The 18,912-nt window shown below is 38.0% G+C and overlaps 1 protein-coding gene across 1 annotated transcript in view; it reads right to left on the bottom strand.

Annotated features, from left to right (window-relative positions):
- Window positions 1-18,912, bottom strand: part of arl15b (ADP-ribosylation factor-like 15b) — a 71,429-nt gene that overhangs the window by 51,882 nt on the left and 635 nt on the right. The window lies entirely within an intron of this gene.

The raw sequence follows: 18,912 nt of genomic DNA on the forward strand, positions 1-18,912 counted from the left end.
GCTAATCCGCTCAGCTCTGACGGAGCACTCCAGATAACGAATAAGACCCATTTTCCATCCTAATAACTGCTGAACAATATGGCCGATGCAGCCATGCCTTTTCATAAACAATTATAGGAATGAAGGCTTCTTTTTGCTTTCCCAGAATTGGAGTGAATGTCTGACGAAAAAGGTTCAGTTACAGCCTTGGAGACCCAATAAACCCAGCAGGAGGAAGCCTGCCTTTGTTTTCCCAATATGTGGTCTATTCCCACCTTTCACTGGAGAGGGGAGGGGGGCATATTTTTGAATGGCATCCTGTTTGGTCTTGCCGAGGATCCCTGTTTTCCCAGCATGCCCCAGAGCGGTTGGCCAGCCCTGGCTGTCCCAAACGGCACTAGGAGAAATTCAGCCCCCCTAACAAAGCGGAACTCAGAAACCTGCCTGCTATATCCTGTCTTATCAAAGCACGGAAGGGGAGCATGTGGAATACATGATTTGGAGTCGCCATTCTGACATGAGCCAGTCTCCTTTGTTGGTTGGGGAAAATACAGGCATGAACTATGCTATTTTACAAGACCTCACCTAGAAAACAGAATTTTATAATAGCTATATGCCTGTCACAATTTGCTAAAATGTGATTACTCAATTACAAATTGTACTTTACTTTCAGAACATGGCAAGTAATACTTAGCAATTAATTGAAGATTTTAAGTTCTTCTACTAGGCTCTTTAACATGGATAAACCTACTTATATCACACTATCACATTGTGTCACATTATGTGCGTTTAATTTACGCTTTTCAGTAAAGCATTTTTGACAAAACTTTTGGAAGTTATTCAAATCTTTCAGGATTTTTTTTTTTAGAATTTCACATTTTTCAAGGCTGAGTGTGGCCTTCTTTTCCAGTCTATTTTATTGTTTAGTATTGATTTATGTATCGATTCATTTATTCATTCATTCCTTTATTCTATCCACTTTTTCTTGCACTTTAACCCTTTCTGTTATGTGTAGCTTGAGCTGGATTTGTTTTCCAGTTAGAGTAAACAATCTGCCATTAACTTAGTGTTAGCATGACAACAAAAACCCTACAGTATAGCTTTTGGAAATCAGCATAAGTACAGTGGTGGTCTTGACTGTGGGTCATGCTTGCTAAAAAGATAAACGCCTTGCTGCAGCCTTCCATGTATGGAACATCTTTTCTCACAAAGCATGAACGCTGGCTTAACTGACTTGCTGTGGCTCCAACAAAGTTTTTAAAAGGCAAAAAGAAAGAGAAAAAAAATTTTCCAGCCTAATAACAACAGCAGGCAACAGAAACAGTAGCCAGTGGGCCAACTTCACACAGTAAACTACGTTCATTTGATCTGAACAAGAGTCAAATTATAGGCAGTGAAAAATTTCTGAAACATATTTATTTTCTCTAGTTTAAGCAGATTCTCTGTGATGTTACCACATTACCTCCCATGCTGAAATTGGTCCCTGAAGAATGTTGCCTTAAATTGGAAAGCCGCTTCAGTCCGTTTATTACCATCAGCCTCTCAGGCAATATTTCACTCATGCACGCTGAAAAGTCACTCATGCATTTTACTTGCCTGCCAATGTGAGCCCCTCACAATACTACTGTCAATGGCTGATGGCTATAGCGGCACAACTGCATGGTGGTATATTTCATACAAGCTCACAAGCCTATACTCAGTGTTATAATGTTGATTTAATGTGTAATACATCATTTTAGCAAACCTACCAGTCAGAACTAATACTAGAAATGATTGGTAGTTTATTCTGCTTATTATCTCTCACTTTATCCATTTTATTCCTTTAACAGTATTTAACAGTTATTTAACAGTAAGTAGAGAACAGGCAAACTGAGCAAGAAGAACCTGAATGTTTTGGGGAAAAGCAGGTCATGATCATTATTTATGAACCAGCTGTTGTTCACAACATCCTGTTCTAAAAGAAATTTAATTATTTGGTACTGAGTAAAAACACAGGTTGCATCTGAGCTCGTATTTGAGTCATGTGCCGCGCTTCTTCAACTCGAGTGGGCCTGGAAACAGAAAACCAGCAAACAGAAATAGTAGGTGGTCTTTGTAGCCCTGACTGGCTTGTCAAACTTATGGACCAATCAACAACAAAAGTAATCAGTAGATTATTTAGTCAATGATATAATCAGAAACTGTCCCAAGTGTTATACTGACTATTGTTTCTGTCAGGGCCTTGGCTTGACACTATCTCCCTAAGTCATAAGATCACAACTTGCATATGAGGACTGTGTGGACTAGGAAGTGAACTATGCACTTTGAGACTTAAATTGTTTATATACTCTTATTTAACTCCAAAAACTTTCAATGATCTTAGTCCTTTAAGGGTGTCTGTCAAATGCCATGTCAATTTAAAAAGTTAGCTACTCATATATTCCTGGAACAAGCCTCAACATTGTCTACACTACAATAAAATACAACAAGTGAAAGCAATTTAGAGTTCATACATCTGATCCAAGTCATCAAGGCCTTGATAATTTAGTTGCTGAGCTGTTACAGTAGATAAACGCATTAAATTTAAACCTTAAGAAGTGGAATTTTCCAGCCCTTCTATAAAGTGTCTGAATAATCAAAGCATTTTTATAAAATATAAAAAATATATTCTGTTTAAAGACATTAACAAGTCTTATTGAGCTACAAAAAGAGAACCAGCCCCAAGCTTTTAAAGCTAACAAGTTATCCTGGGATTACAAAATATGAAGCAGTTTGTGTTGAGGAAGATTTCACAGCCATCTTTCTTACACTTTCATTAAGCCCTGCTTTTCTGTTTAAAATCTTTAAAGAGGTTTTCCCCAAACAAGCAATCAAGTAAAGCTGAGGTAATCATGAAACAGTGTACTAAAATGATCCATATTAAAAGTTATTTAAAGGATAGGATGGCACCAGATTTAGCATGTTGGCATGCTGCCAGCCACTGCGAACTGCGATACAACACTAATCTCACTTTAACCACATTATAGTCGCTGCTCCTCAGACTGAAAAGCTGGATACAAGCAGACAGTGTTGAACCGGGCTAAGCAACACGCACAAAGTGACATTGAACACATCACCCAACAGGTTTCACAATGTAAACCAACCCAAACAATGAGGCAAAGAAACATGGCCTCAGGGTAGAGTCGCTCAGGCTTTTCAAAGCCAAACAAATGCTGCCTTGCAGAGAAGAACACAGGCTCAAACATCTATAATGTAGGGCTGAAAAGAGGCCATGCAAATACATTGATTAGGGTGATCAATTATAAGGAATTATAAAAATAGGAAATAAAGCATGCACTCATTTTTGTCCAAAAGAAAATTCTCAGGATTTTTGTACTATGCTTTCTTGAAATATAAATTTTTTTGTGGGACTGAGAGACTAAACATTTTATACTGAGCTTGCAATTTAAAAATAGTGCAATTTTCAAATCCCTAGTGCTGCAAAGTGAATTATATCCTGCATTATTTAACAAGTTAAACCAACAACACAGTGCGTGTTAACCGGCAGTCTAGTGAACTACATTTAGCCTCAAGCCCAAAAAAACATGGATGCAATAGTTGACGGTATGGCTGAACATTATATCATAATATAATTCAAATGTGTTCCCTGTTTCCTTGAAATATTTTATGTGCAAAACAGTAAAAACCCAAACTGACCATTATATAGGTATGTCAATAATGTTTTCTAACACTAGCTACAAAAGCGCAGCAAAGTCAGTGCTAAATGTTGTGCCTTGTCTTCTTTCTACAAAGAAGCTTATTTGGCAGCTTTTTGTTCACATTGTCCATTCTGTTTTAAATGAAGCAGCAGTTACATTCTGGCACTAGTACAGGTGCTTGAATAGAACGGTGGCACCATTTAAGGTGGAAGGACAATTTTGAATAATAAGCCAACTTCAGTTTTATCCACAGCTAGTTCCTCTGTTGTACACTGCTGAAATTTGGAACATAATACAGTCACAGCTGATCCACAGCTTGTTGCACACAGCCGACCAAATTATGCAGGTGGTACAAGAGGAAAGTTATTTTCCACAGAATAGTCACGCAATTTCAATTTTGGTCAGAATATATGCAATTTTCCCCAATTTGTTCAGCTCTGATTTAATGCAAAGTGCTGTGTGTGTAAACAATGATCTTCACTCCACTACAGAATAAATAGTTCCACCTATGCATTTGAGAGTTAGTTTATTATTATTATTATTTTCAAAATAGCACTTTATTTGACTGTGTTATTGAAAAAGGCAACAGATTTTACACTTTAAAATTTTGAAAAGTCTGGCTCATCAAGAGCACATAAATACTATTTGTTTGGTGATAACTGAGACCACTAGAAATAGTTTATATTAGCTAAAAGAAAGCAATGAAAACGTGTTAGCATGTTTCATGCGTTCATTTAATCCCCTCAGTGCGAGCTTCAATTATTTCAGGGGGGGAAAATGCAACATAAATTTGGTTGCAAATTGTAATTAGACAAAAAAAATATAAAAAACTAACATTGTATATGTGCTTGGTGCCCTTCTAGTATTCAAAAGATTAATTCTTCAATGTGCTAAATCATAAAGCAAAGGTAAAAATCAAATCTAATCTAATCAATCTGTTGAAATTTGAAACTTAATCATGAACCAAATGACTTCGTAAAAAATCGTAATGCACTGTTGTGAGGTCAGAGATTCACACCCTTGTTATTGTGACACTATCAAACTAAACCATTGCAAATTCAATGTGCTAAAATATAAAGCAAAGGTAAAAATCAAATCTAATCTAATCAATCTGTTGAAATTTGAAACTTAATCATGAACCAAATGACTTCGTAAAAAATCGTAATGCACTGTTGTGAGGTCAGAGATTCACACCCTTGTTATTGTGACACTATCAAACTAAACCATTGCAAATTCTAAGAAACAAGACTCACTGGAGATTACTAGAAAAAGGCGTAGTTGCCTCCAGACATGGATTCCAGTGAACTGAGTTATAGCTTCTTCAGACCTGCTTTTCTCAACTTGAGCCAAGGTGGACTCGAGTCTGCTGAATAAAAAAGAAAGCCATTAAATGTCTTGTAACGTTCATTGTTATTTACTTCAAACCCTAGAAGGCCACAGCACCACAGAGATCAGCCTTTGCCTAACTCCAACACACCCAGCTAAACTAACGAACAGCGCTGAAAATGATGCAGTACAAAGTCACAAGTAATAAAAAACATTACATTACAGTTCAGTTTCATATAATCACATTAATGACTTGATTATTTCATCATTTGCACTGAAGTGGAATATGATGTTATATAATACATCGTTATCAGAATTAATGACATTACAATATGCTTTTCTGAGTATATCATAGATATCATCAGCACTAAAAGATCACTTACTGCATGTTTCATTGCGAAGAGAGAATATTAGGTCCTGTTTAATTGGATTTAGTGCAGTGCAGTGGATGAAATGCTGAATAAATATCAGTGTAGTCTGATCGTGTTTTCTGGCATTACTTTTTTGTCTGTTCCAACTTATCAAATTTCAGGAAAACTAAATAAAAAGTTTGGGTGCTCCTGATCAAATTACATGTTTTGTTGAGTTTCTAAGTGAAATTCTGTGAAAACATCCTCTACAGAGAACACATGTCTACATATTTTAATGCACAATTACTGTTTATTTGCTGAATTTAACATATCAGGGACAAAATAAAACATAACATGTGGTCTGTGCAAAAGTAATGGCATATTTTATCACTTTTTTCCCTCAATATGTTAAGCCCAGCAAAAATATACACTGAAAAAGTTCTCTGTAGAGTAGGTTTTAGTTTGCTTCAGTTCTGTAACATTTTGATAATGTGCTACTTGACTAACAGAAAATAAAACTGATTACAAAAACTAAATAAATAAATAATATCATGAAGATATCTTGAATCATCATAATAATACACTTCTGCAATGTCATCAACCTAATTTGCAACCCTAATTTGTCTCATATGATCAAAGTAATAATTATGTATGATGCACTTAAAACATACATTCCATTTGTTCTTGTATGCAACTTGGGCACATGTGATAATCGAGTCAGCTGACGGCATGTCTTCGCGAATGTCAGCAGTGCCACGCAAGCGCAGGAATCGTAAACTCTCTAAACAATCTGTTTTAGCATCTTATCATGGTAACACAAAACTGGTGAATAAAGACAAAAAAGAGAGATCCTCAATCTCACCCTAACAAGCCAGACAGCTTTTCCATTCAGGAACAGCTCTAACAGCATTAACTGACTGTGGTTCGTCACGCCTTTTACTGTGAATGGCTGTTTTTTTTTTCTTTCAAAATAAAGTAACGACAAAACTGCTGAATTTGCATTTGTATTTTCCAGGTGGTACTGGTTTTGCAGTGTAATGTAGAACTAATGAAGAGCGTGATTACTTTTTCCAGGAAGTAATGAGTAAAAAAGTAATGCACTTACAGATTAACAGAAGCAATTAGTAATTTGTACCAGAATACATTTTTTGAGTAACACTGCTCATGCAGACTTCTTCTTCTTTTGGCTGCTCCCTTTAGGGGTCGCCACAGCGGATCATCTGCCTCCATCTTGCCCTATCCACTCCCTCTCTACTTTTACACCAACCATCTCCATGTCTACCATCACTACATCCATAAACCGTCTCTGAGGTCTACCTCTCCTCATTCTGCCCGGCAGCTCCATCTCCAACATTCTTTGACCAATATATCCACTATTCCTCCTCAACACATGTCCAAACCATCTCAACCTGGCCTCTCTGGCTTTATCTCCAAACTGCTCCACCTTCACTGTCCCTCTGATCTGCTCATTTCTAATCTTGTCTGTCCTTGTCACTCCCAATGAAAATCTCAGCATCTTCATCTCCGCCACCTCCAGCTCAGCCTCCTGTCTTTTAGACAGAGCCACAGTCTCCAAACCATACATCAAAGCAGGACACACTACTGTCTTGTAAACCTTCCCTTTCACTCTTGCTGCTATCCTTCTGTCACACATCAGCTCTGACAGCCGTCTCCACCCACGCCATCCTGCCTGCACCTCTTCTTCACCTCTTTTCTACACTGTCCATTGCTCTGGATGGTTGACCCAAGATATTTGTAGTCATCCACCTTTACGACCTCTACTCCTTGCATCTTCACCTTTCCACCTGCCCTCTCTTTCACACACATGTATTCCGTCTTGTCTCTACTGACCTTCATTCCTCTCCTCTCCAGTGCAAACCTCCACCTCTCCAGATTCTCTTCCACCTGCTCTCTACTCTCACCACAGATTACAATGCCATCTGCAAACATCATGGTCCATGGAGCCTCCTGCCTGACCTCATCTGTCAACCTTTCCTTCACCATTGCATACAAGAAGGGGCTCAAAGCTGATCCCTGATGTAACCCTACCTTCACCTTGAAAACATTCGTCACTCCAACTGCACACCTCACCACTGTCTCACTATCCTCATACATGTCCTGCACCACCCCAACATACTTTTCAGCTACACCTGACTTCCTCATACAGTACCACAGTTCCTCTCTTGGCACCCTATCATATACCTTCTCTAGAACCACAAAGACACAATGTAGCTCCTTCTGACCTTCTCTGTACTTCTCTACCAACACTCTCAATGCAAAAATTGCATCTGTGGTACTCTTTCTGGGCATGAAACCAAACTGCTGCTCACTGATCTGAACCTCTCGCCTTAGTCTGCTTCAACAACTCTTTCCCATACCTTCATGGTGTGGCTCATCAACTTTATACCTCTGTAGTTACTGCAGCTCTGCACATCACCATTGTTCTTAAAAATGGGGGCCTGTTCATGCAGACCTTGGCACTTAAACATTCATTTGAATTCTACTCTCAAAAATAAAAGGTGCCACAAAGGGCTTTCTAAATATTGCCACAAAAAACACTAAAAGCCATTGGTTCCCTAAAGAACCATTTCTGAAAATCTTCATCACCTTAATACCTTAGGCACTTAACGTAAATGGTCTGTCAATTTAAGAATTTTTCTTACAACCTAATAAATGGAGGCTCTTCGAACTTCTTTCAAATATAATGCTCACAAATTTCCACTGAATGGTTTTTAAAAATGCAGCTTAATTTAGCAAAAACTCTGCAAAGCATTGGTCCTAATGTAAAACTAAAATCGAGGAGGGACTAGTTTAGGACACGTGTCAGGCACCAGCCCTTGTGTTCCAAAACACTGCAGACCTCAGCACACTGCCGCTTTAAAACACACCTGATTCAGTTCATCAGCTAATTGCAAAGGCTTTCATGAACTGAATTCAGAGTGTTTGACACAGAAGGTACATAGTTTGACAGCCTGGTTTAGGAGATCAGGCTGATAACATGGCTTTTTAACACACCATTAGCGCTAAGAGCAGATCACACGGGGCACTAATGACCCACATTACACATGCCTCTCACCAGCCACTACTGACCACTCAAGCAGAACCTACAAACACTGACCACATCCTTACTTGCAATCCGACATGACTCAAAATACGCTGCTGAAAACAGGCTACACATTCTAAGTTGTTAGCTTAGATGTACAAGTTCAGGAAAATATTTCACTTGGTATAGAATAAGCATTTTTCAGTATGAGTATCAAAATACATGGAAACACATTGTAGGGCACACTCTTCAGATTTAAACAGCACAGAAAGTTGCGTGCATTGCTGAAAGAGAGAAAACAAGTATGTACCTGCACCAGCAGGATCTAAAGAATTACACGTTTTCAGTAGTATTTTGGGATGTAATTCTGATGATGCTTCCTCTTACTACACTTCCTTTTCTTAACATGTAAAGCTAGAAGACCACCAGGCTAGCAGCCTGAAGTTTCTCCAGCAGGAGGTGCTTTTAATGTTAGCGTTACTAGAGCAAAAACAGCCTTAAACCTCAGCAGCTAATGCAGAAAAGCATGTAATAATTATTCCTCATCATTTTCATTCATTTAAGAATCAAGTGTACTTATGAATTCATAACACAGCTATTTAATCTTTTGCTTTTTTCAGCCAAAATGTGTGCCCTTTCTTCTCTTTCCCTTCAGTAAACGTAAATGCATTATCTGAATGCTGAAGGGTCAAAGTGAACAAAAAGTTTAACATGCTCTGAAACTTTGAAATAATTTTCAAATTACACACATTTCATGACTGAACTCTATTCATGATTGAATATTTATGCCTCAACTGTGTAATTCTCTGTCAAACAACTATTAACACTACACATCTCGGTGCAGCCTATTAGAGAAATGTGGCCTGACCCAAACCAATCTGTGCAGATTAGAAGATAAAACATTTTCAGTACTTTACACTATTTTGTGAAGTAGATTTGACACCTGAATTGGAAATTATATCAAACCTATAAATCTATAAAATGTGTTTTATAAGTTCTTCAACCTTTCACAAGAAAGAAAATCTAACTGAGAAGAATGTTTCTTTAAAGTAATGTCCACTGAAAGGTTCCCTTTATTTCAACAGTCTTTTTGGCACCTTTATTTTTAAGAGTGCACTAACAACCACACCAGCAATAAAAAAAACACAGCCACACAAAGAGCTGTTTTGGGCGTGTTGATCTTATCAGTGGGAGATATATCAGGGGGGTCTGTTCTCTGTGGGTCACCTCCTGACAAAACATTACCCTGCTACAAGAAGATTAAAATAATAAAGATTAAAATATGAACACAGTGCAGTGGTCTTAGCTCAACAACAGTAATAAAAGCTCAACTAAAAGAAAATAAAAGCCAGTCCCCAGTGCAATGTTTTCCTTGCTCTAAGAACTAGCAGCAAACGAAGCCAACTTGTGACTGGCTTCTACTTTCTCACATCTGATTTGATGAATAAAATACATGCACAGGGATGGCCAGCCTTTTGGGGTTAGCCTTAACCTAATGTACACCAGAGCAATTATCGCACTTCCTCTCTTACTGCCTGAAAAGCCACCTGACTCAATCAGCTCTGTCAGACGAGGCCACAGTCTTGTGCCTGGTGTCCAAAAACAAGCTATTTTAGCATCTGTACAGGAGCTAGAATGTAACTGCTGCACCATTTGAGGCGGAACAGAAAATGTAAACAATACTTTTTTTGTTTAAAATGTTTCTTATGAAAAAGTGAAGGAGCATCATAGAATAACAAGCCACTTAACCTGGTAACTGCAGAAATTTAGATTTTATCCGTAATTCAATGCATTTACATGCACTTGGGTAATCAAATGGAAAAACTCCAGGTCTTCATGAGTCAGGCAATAATCAGATTTCTACTTTGCAACCAGCAACTCACAGAAAAAGATGTGACGTAACGTAAAACTCAAAAGACATGCTTCTTTCTTTATTTAAAAAAAAATAAACAAACATTGAGTCACTTGAAGATGAAAACGATGAATATTCAAATTTTACATTGTCACGCTTGAACTTGCTGTTCCTGGGAAAGCTCCTTCCTCTGTTTGCACAAATACACAGACTGAGAAAGACAAAAGAAATCAAAGTCAAAGTAGAGATGCAATGCTGAACCTGATTACTGAGCTAAAATACAGGTCTCCTAATGGGACTTCTGAAAATATGAAAAGGCCTTAATGCAAAGACACTGGAGTAAACAAATTCACTGTTAACCTACAAATACAGGTTTAAGCAACTAAAATAGTTTTATTTGTATACTGGCATACATCCAGACAGTCAGACATTCTAGTTATTGACTTCAAACTTCTGCATTTACTGAGACATGCCATGAGTCTTACAAAAATAAAGTTTCTAACTTTTGATAAATGCTATAACACCTTCAGAGAGGCTGCAACAGCAGGAAACAAGACTGCAAATTAGCCAACTTGGCTACTGGAGGCTTGTACTTTTATAGTTGACAACAATAAATAAAAAAAAAGAACAACTTGATCGTTTATCACAATTATTACTATGGTAATTAATTGTCAGCTCAAATTTCATGAATTTGACTTGTTAGTTACTAATGCTATATTATAAACAAAATGCAGACATTTTAGCACAGCAGCCCAGCAAAGCCTAAACTATCTGCTCTTACAGACGGCAATAAACATGTCACAAAACACTGGTCTGAAATATCAGCCAAATCCAAACAGCTCTCTGAAGCCAATTTTTTAAGTAAACAAAGAAAAACAAATGATTGTCTACTTTGCTTGCTTTGCTCATTTGTGCACTGATTGCTCTCAAATGATAAATCACAGTCTGGCAATCCCACTTAGCTGCCTTACAGCTTATTAATGCCCTCTAACAAACCACTAAGGGTGAATGAAACTTGTGTACATATTATTTAACATTATTTATCAAGCTGTTTAATGATGCATTAGTGCTGTCTAAAGGTAAATTCGTTGTCTATCCGATTACATCGCCCTATTGCCTAGACCTACAGAACACTCCACAAAATCTAACAGCGATGGTTAGACACAAACACTTAATGTCGGCTGACCAATGGTGGAGCCATAAACAAAGTCCTTAAAGGAAAGCCTGTCCATATCTTAAGAACACCCTCAGGCAGTTCTATCTACAGGGTGAGTCAAAAGTCACAAGACAGGTTTTATTTTATTATTTTATTATCGACTTTATTATCTCAAACTAATTGTGTATGCTGAGAAAATCCGCAACAAACACCACCTTCAGCACTGCATCGGGGAGCCTTGTGCCAGTATAAAAAATAAAATAAAATAAAATAAAACGATGTCCTGTGACTTTTGACTCACCCTGTACTTAAATAGAGGAAGCTATCCAAGCTAACGTTTCAATGCTGAGGGCCAGACAACCTAAGCAAAAAGTCAAAACTGTCCAACAGAAGCCTTTAAGCATCATTCTGTTGAATAATCTTCACTGTTTCAGTTAAACTCAGCTAAAAGGGAAAGTGGATAACTGCTTCATTCTCACTTTCTCCTTCTGCTACAGAAATAACTGAGAGAGGAGGTGACTTCCTCCTTCTGACCACCACCATGAGCCCTGATCACAGAGAACTCTCCTTGCCGCCTGTAACGTGAGAGAACATGCCTGAACAAGGCCACTGTAGACTAGATTCCACACAGCCTAGTGCGAGGCCTGGAGCAAAGGTGACGAGCAATAAAACTGCCTGAAGACGCTGTCCGGGCTCGGCCTGTCGCCTACGCGAGAACAGAATGCGTCAGGGGTGTTGGGGGTAATGCATTAGAATACATAGATTAATTTTTTATTTTTTTTGTAGTAATAACTAACATACCATTAACACTGTTTTAAATTCCTGTAATCAGTTACTTTTCCAAGTATGCAAGCTGTATGAGTGCATGATTAAGTAAATCATAAATCATATTGTCATCATGGTAAGTTTCAGTGGTAAACAAATTTCAAAGGGCTAGTCATTACTTTTGCTGTCATTTCCGTGACTCTCTGAAGAGGCAAAACAGTTTTCACTTTAAAACTGCAACACATCGCAATGCAGGAAAATTTTTGTGGGTAGCGTGCCAACGATATGCAACTGATAGCACACGTGTTGGCTTGGTTATGAAACATGGCATAACAAAGCCTGTCATCTACATATCCATCAGCAAAACACAGACAAACAGATTTTTTTTCAACCGAAGGACCCAAATGAGAAAACTAATACCCAAAAAAGAAAAGTACTGAAAAATTCAATTATTGCTTTGAAAAACCATCAGCTCCACCTCCATCCCATTTCTACTCATCTTGGTCCTTTAAATCTTATCAGCCCTGTTTCACATTTTGACTGGCTGAAGGAGTAATGGTGAGAATATTTAACTATGCACTCCATGGTAGAAACAACATTCCTCTAGATACGTCTATTTATACATTGACAGGTTAATAAAGACCTCTACGCAGGCCTTTAAAAAAATTATCTTGCACAATGATATGGAAATCATATGAGCATGAGCAGATACTAAAAAAAATTATAAGCATCAAACAGATGATAAGATTTAACTGATTTTTCATATCAACATTTATTGATGTACTCATTGTATTACAAAAGCAGTTATTGTAATTATTGTACTATCAGCACTTGTAGCCCAAGAAATAGTTTTACTGAACTCAGCAGGATGAGCCAACTCTGATTGGTCCAACCTGCTAATTACTGCATTCATACATCACAGAAATTCCAATAGGCTCCATTCAAAATTTCACACAGCATTGTAGTCCACCAGTTTCAGACTGGAAGTGAAAGACTGTATTAATATGCACACTTTCAAAATCTGATCTGAAATTTTTTTGCCATTAAATTTTTTTGAGCCTTATTCAGGCGAACGCAGAGATCCATATTCCCCATCTGGTGACCCTTGAAAAACTCTTAACCAGATTACGTCCTGATCGGCAATTTAAGAAACACTACCACAAACTCATAGAGAAGGCTAACAGAAGTGAATGTGAACTGGAACACATACCGCATTGTCCACAAGCACTGAGACATACTACCAAGTTAAATGCGGTAACAAGGACGTTCTCGGAGCTAGCTGAATGTTTTTCTCACTGATAGTTGGGAGTGGTGGAAGGGGGAAGTGAAACATGATATTATCAGTTAATATTATTGTTCTCTGCTCACTGGTGTACATTAATGCAGCCAAGATTCAGAAATGGCATGACATGATTAAATGTACTTATTTTGATCAGGGGCACAAACCACACACACACACACACACACACACACTTTCTAAACCACTGATCCTTCTGGGTCACGGGGGCTGGTACCTATTGGGCAGAAGACAGGTCGCCAGACTGGGAATCAACTAACAACATAAAAAGTCGTTAATTCTGATTTCAGGACAATTTTGATAAACTTTAATGAGGTTGGATGCTCTTTGTCACCTCAAATCCAAGCAAAACATGGCACATAGTGTTTTTTTCTGTGAAGTTTGTGCAGAGTATGTTATTGTTCAGTTAAGTCAATCTTTATTGTTAAGATTAACCAATTACTGATATAGTTCACTGCAAAAGCTTCAATCTGCTTAGGGTATCAGAAAAAGTATATGATATGATAAGTATATTTGATGTTTTAAGAGAAGAAAACTATGTGGGGAAAATACTTAAGTGCAATTTTTGACCAATGGCCAACATTATAACTGCAATTTAAATTGTGATTAATGTCTAACAACTAAAGTCCACACTGGTTATTTTGACCAAGAACACCAGCATATCCATATTTTCTTGCTTTAACAATGAACACAGTTCACCAGACTGTTAGTTGCGCTGTCAAAGTCAACAACAGGCAGTTCATGAGATTCATATTACTGGGTTAAATTTCATCACTTAAACCTTGTTAAGACAACAGTGTTGATAAAGTAGGCCAAAATAAAAACTGCAGCTCTAAACATAAAACTGTCCATTCAACACAACTTAGGTCAAATTAGTAAGGTATGCTTTAAGCTTAAAGCAGCAGCACTCAGAAAAACTGGGATCATTAACTTCATTAATGCACACATAAATGTCATCTGATGTGATACTGTTATAAAAAAAAAAATACAGTGATATTGAATTTCACATTTCCATATGATCATGTATTTCCTCTTTCCCTTGTTCTCATGTTAACTGAGGACAGTCCAAGCTGCTCCTTTGCCTGCTGACATCTGACCGCTGACGTAATAACAGTACAACAAGCCTCTGAAGCCTGCTTCACTTTTTATACAAAAATAAATAATGGACTAAAGAGACAAAACAATTGTGAAAGAACACGAGGAACATTGCTGATGTATCTACATGCTCAGGGCATCATAAGAAGACAGTGAAACTGTGGTGATAAACCTAAACGTCACAGGCTACAGCAACACAGGCCAAAGCAAGCACATGTTTACACTCAATATCCCTTTGGTCTAAAGCACAGTTTGAACTAAACTGCAGCTAATTTCATTATCAAACAGAAAGAGAGGCCTTCCATTTCTCTGTTTCTGCTGAATCAGCAACACTGTCACTCCAGGACAGGCTCTGTGTTTACTAACAGAGAGTTTGGTAAACAGACATATTTACCATTTTGGTGGGGGGTATCGCCGTTGTTTAAAAGTCTCTGTTATTATAGCTCTAAAACCTGGCCTGCCAGCTGCAGCAAACCCTGATTTTGGCTTCAGTAATAAAAAGACTTGCGGTGTAGAAGGGACTGACCAGTATGAATGCTGAACAAAAACACAATAACACATGCCCCTGGACAGCCACCAAGCATGAAGAAAAATGAATGCAAAGAGGTGCCAGCCACGCAGGGCAGGCTCCACCTGTTTGATTGGGAAGGAAATTCACACTGAGAGCCATGAGCTCTCTTTTTCCATTCACCTGTAGAGCACACAAACATCAGGCCTACAGGGTTACTTCTGACATTATATGGAAAATTACATATATCTCATAATCCCACAGTGGGTGAGCAGAGAAACCTTTACAAACTGTTAAAAAATGTTGAAATTCTACTCAATGTCGCATGTGCAGGAATCTTTCTTTACAACCGTACATTGTTTGTAAATAGAGGCCTATTATTCACATTCCGAAATGGCATGTGATGCTTGGACCCCGATGATCGCCATTTGTAATGCACTTTGTAGATGCGCACAAGGTAACGACCAAGGTGATGAGTTTGCATGTATACAGACTAAGGCATGACTGGTTTAGGCTTCATCTGGCTAACCCAGTTTATATGATTATGCATAATAAAAAAAGAGGATTGTTACTGGTGAGCTTGTTCAGCCGTCATAAAAGCCAGATTGCTCATATAGATCAATAAACTTGCCCTGGTTTGTTCCTCATAAAAATAGAAAGGGCACGCAAATAGCAAATGCTAAAGGCTACAACTTTCGGTGGATAACTTCCAGTTGTTCCAGTCCTCAGCAGATCAACTGCAATACCAAATACAAACTTTCAAGCTGCTACTTTGAATTTTACCTTTAGGTGTGATGCTCAAGTAAACTTAAGACAGCATGGCTAGTGTGTTGGCTCGGGGCAATGCATGCTGCTAATTAACCACCCTGAATGGACAGAACTGTCGCAAATACTGCAGTCCCACAACTTTCCAATAAACTGAAAACATTAATATAAGGCACCTTTTCTTCAGGCACTCCTTACATTGAAAATCAGATTGACTCGAGATAAGACCACATTGTATTAAGCCAAATTATTCGTTGTGTGAATTGTTCCACCCTGTATAGAGAGCACTGTACAATGGTCACAGGAATTCACAAACCAATGAGGAATGTGCAGCAGGCACTTGTCCTCATTTATCCACAACTATCAGGGGAATTTTTGGGGACACAGATACTTTAACAATTAGGCATGTTCCTAAATCAGCTCCTTCCGGTTAAGGCCAGCACTTCCAGGTCTTATTCCAGCTGTGTTTCTTGAGGAAATGGTTCTATTCTAAGACTACTGATCACTACATCCCAAAGAAAACAGCACAGTAATGAGCCTACTCTATGTGGCTTTTAATCACCACACACAACTGAGTGATTTCTATAAATTAAGAAAATGCCATTTGGATTTTTGGCTATATAAGGTTATTAGCTTTAACGTGACAGGTATAAAATCTATATATTAGGTTCTGCAAGTACTATAAAGTACAATGTTTATGAGAGCCAAGGGGCCAAAAAATAAAATAGAAAGTAGGTAGGTAAATTCATATAAAAACATGGTTCTCCAAGGGTTCTTTAGTGAAGCAAATTGTTCTCGAAAGCATCAGGAATACTTAAAGAATTCTTTCCATAATTTGCGTAATAAAAGGGTTCCTTACAATGTGCTGTAGATGGTTCTACATAGACGTCAAGCTTGTAACAACAGAAGAACCATTTTGAGTGCTATATAGAACCCTTTTCAAAATGTTTCTATATAGAACCATCTACAGCACATTCCCCAAGAACCATTTAAATCATGCAAAAATTATTTGGGTGATCATGATTCTTTACAGAACCTTTTCTTTACTAAAGAACCCTAAGAGAGCCATCCTTTTTAAGAGTGTAGGTTCCAAATCAAATCATATCTTGTTACTAAAACACATTTCTACATTTAGTATAAATATTTGTTCGCTCACTGGGTGAAGGGATGGGGTTTGGGTGTTTCAGGCAGGTCAACTCTGTCCCGTGGGTCGTACTTTGGGCAGTCCATAAATGAAGGCCGTATTTTATATCTCAATTTTAAAAACGGGATATTTTAAACACTTTTGAATGATCATATAGCCTATGCAATATCTATTGTAGACCTTTACTCTTTAGACTTTCTAATGCACCAAAGCACTAAACTACTCTAAAGTTGGGTAAAACACAAGTACCACTTTGAAAAAGTGGATTCACACTATACAATCTTTGAGAAACATGATGCAGCATTGCAACAGTAAAATACAAATGCTGCTGATACCTTTGCTCTGTGCTTCATCACGTAAACCTTACGTCTCAAGGCTTTCTTCCCCAAACACATCGTTGTCTTAAACCCATCTTTATCATTAGACTAACTGCTTGGAGCGATAGCTGCTCTATCATCTTGTGGTGATCTCTGAACCATGACATTACTGAAAAACGTACCCACTACTGCTGAGTCAATTTAGATTCTGTGCAAGCAAACTTCCATTAACGTCAAGTCTACAGATGTGCAAAAAGCGGAAAGAGCATGACACGCCTATGTAACCCATGTAATTTTAAAGAAAACGGGGGGGATGTCAAAAAGTGATGAATTTTTAAAGGGGAAAAGGCACTTTTTCAATATTTCTGAATAATTCAGCTGTAAAGATATAAAGTGATTCAGGGTGGTTTGATATGTCATAGTTCATTTGCAGAGAAATGTACCGGCTCAGATTTCTTTACAGTGGTGGTGACAGGAACCAGGGGACACTATGTCTACAACACAAACACAGATATGCATCCCTTCAGCGTGTGTGGACTAGAATAAAGGGATTCAAATTTCTTTAAGACCAAATTGTCATCGCAAAACTACTGTAAAACAAATGTGGCAGAAATCAGGCAGCATATTCTTAACCATTTCAGGTAATTATTTTCTGTGAGGGATCTCTCAGAGCTGTTAAATTCCCCAGTTTGTCCAATTCTGACTTGGCAAGTTTCTCTAGATTGGAGTATTTCATGTCAAACCTCTCTGCATGATCTTAGCTGATTAATTATGCATAATTCTTATAAATCGGTTGACGTCCCCTTTAACATTCAGGGGTTCCTAGGTCAGAAGCCCAAACTAAATTTAAGTAGCTCCAACCAGATCCCTGACATAACTCCCATGAATGTGCATTCCCAATGGACCTTGACTCGCAGAAGAACTGTTATGTAAAGAGCAATATTGAAATGATTATGCTTAGCTAATACAGTAATTATGGGTGCAAGAAGTAGAGCTGAACAAGGCTTCCGAAGCACCACACCAATACGTTGTGAGCTGTAAAATAATTATTATTACACATTTAATAATAGGTAAAGTTATTATTAGCTATTAGGCCGGTCTGAAGACCTACTTCAAATTACACATCTAATCTGTCCCAGTGGGGATACTCAGCAAGAGCTCACCTCTGTTTGAAAGCAAAACAGAGCACAACAGAGAGGTAACGTTAAGTCCTTGTGTTTGTTTTGCACATTACAGTAAAGGTGGTGATCACCAAAAGCAGTCACATTTACACTAGTCAGACCGGACTTGCTGTATCGCGGTTTGGTCACATTAAATAAAACCATAACCAAACAATGCTGCCCAATATAACGTTAAAACCCGATAAAACGGGGACAAGTTTAACCAATTTTGGCCTAGCTAGGTTAGTCAGCGAGCTAGTCACCTTAACCTGAAATGAGATACGGCTTCTGATTCACCAGCCTCTTATTCTAATTTACCCGTTCCACCTTAAATGTGCATTAGTTACATTCTGTCGCCTGAGGCGCCAGAATGTAACTGCTGTACATTTAAGGTGGAACGGGGAAAATTGAACAAGAAGCTATAAAATAGGAAGCCAACTTCAACCACATAAAAAACATTAGCTTGGTAAACACTTTA

The sequence above is a fragment of the Pygocentrus nattereri genome, chromosome 18 (genome assembly GCF_015220715.1).
Source record: "Pygocentrus nattereri isolate fPygNat1 chromosome 18, fPygNat1.pri, whole genome shotgun sequence".
NCBI classification, from domain to species: Eukaryota; Metazoa; Chordata; class Actinopteri; order Characiformes; family Serrasalmidae; genus Pygocentrus; species Pygocentrus nattereri.